This window comes from Phascolarctos cinereus, unplaced genomic scaffold (genome assembly GCF_003287225.1).
Source record: "Phascolarctos cinereus isolate Bilbo 61053 unplaced genomic scaffold, phaCin_HiC Scaffold_2;HRSCAF=192, whole genome shotgun sequence".
Lineage (NCBI taxonomy): Eukaryota > Metazoa > Chordata > Mammalia > Diprotodontia > Phascolarctidae > Phascolarctos > Phascolarctos cinereus.
In genome coordinates, this window is record NW_027555625.1 from 154,274,758 (window position 1) to 154,276,240 (window position 1,483).

At 51.3% G+C, this 1,483-nt stretch overlaps 1 pseudogene; it reads right to left on the reverse strand.

The window, feature by feature from the left end:
• Nucleotides 1–727: 727 nt before the first annotated feature.
• On the reverse strand, nt 728–1,274 carry LOC110207392 (malignant T-cell-amplified sequence 1-like; annotated as a pseudogene).
• Nucleotides 1,275–1,483: the final 209 nt, after the last annotated feature.

The window sequence follows — 1,483 nt, forward strand, 5'->3', positions numbered from 1 at the left end:
CCTATCTCTTTCATGGAACATTATCTAACTTCTCTGTTCCTGATCTCTCCACCCTCAGAACTCCAAGGGAATACATGCTCAGGAAGGGTTAGCTGGGCATATAATTGTCCTGATTATTTCTTCTATGTTTTATTGGCTCTCACCATGGAGATTTAAAAAAATCCTTTGGAATAGAGACTTTGTTTTACTCTTCATTTTATATGTCCCACAACAACTAGCTGAGAGGCGTTCAAGAGGGTAATAACCACTAAATAAGTGCTTGCAGATAAAAAATACTTTAGTTGGTACAGTTACATTATGATTACAAACCATTTTCATGTTCTTCCTAATCTTTATAACAACCTTGTGTGGGTAAAGAGACTGTCTTATTTTCTTCACATTATTAGTAATAATACAATTTTTCCAGATTCAGTTCACTGAACATTTATGAAATGCCTACTATCTTCAAAGCATAATCTTAGGTAGTTAGAACATGGCCCCTGCCTTCATGGAACCTATAGTCCAGTTAGTAGTGGAGATAAGACACACAGACATAAAACAATATTACATAAGAAGTGCAGAAGAAAAATGCAAAATAAATTCTGAGGGGAAAGGTCATTACCAACAAGAGAAGTAATAGAAGGTTCCCTGGAAGAGGTGGCATTTAAGTTGTTTGTTTGTTTTTTTGCCATATGACACATCTCATTCTTCATCATCATCATCATCATCACTTTTGCACCCAGGCACTGGGCCGCTCACTTGTAGGTCTTCATGTGCCACAGGCCGTCGTTCAGGTAGTGGATGTTCTCGATGCCGATGCCCTCGTTGACCCGCTCGATGTCCCCGGCTGCCAGCTAGCTTCATGACGCCCACGCACAGCGCGTGCTGCTTGCCACGATGGCCACCACGGTGTCGGCGGCGGCCAGGTTGAGCCGCCCGCCGAGCGACGTGAGGCCCAGGCACGTGATGTTGGCGCCTCTCAGCACGAACTTGATGTCGCCCTTGTCCACGCGCTGGGGCGGCAGGATGAAGGGGGTACTTGTGCAGCAGCCGCAGGGTCGGGTAGAAGGGGCCCTCGCGCTGCCAGAAGAAGCGCAGCTCGCCGTTCACCGTCAGGATCTCGTGCTCGTGGCAGCGCACGATTTTCACGGGTCCTTCTTGGACATGATCTGGTTGAGCCACGGCTCGATGCCCGGGAACTGCTCCAGCAGCTGGATCTTGATGCCCTTGATGACGGACGTCTTCAGCTGGATGCAGTTGGACACGTTCTCCTTCTCGTCGAACTTCTTAAACATGGTGGCACGCGGGCCGGGGCCGGGGCGCCGGGAGATGGGCGCGCGGCGGCCGAGACAAGTCACTCCCAGCGGGAAGGGCCTCCTCGCTCGGTCGGTCAGACCGGGCTTGCTCTTCGCCGGGCCGGGTCAGTGCGCAGCCCCGAGCGCCATGCTCTCCTGCCTGCCGGGCCGCCGCCGCCGCCGCCTCCTCAGCCCAGGAGTTAAGGTTT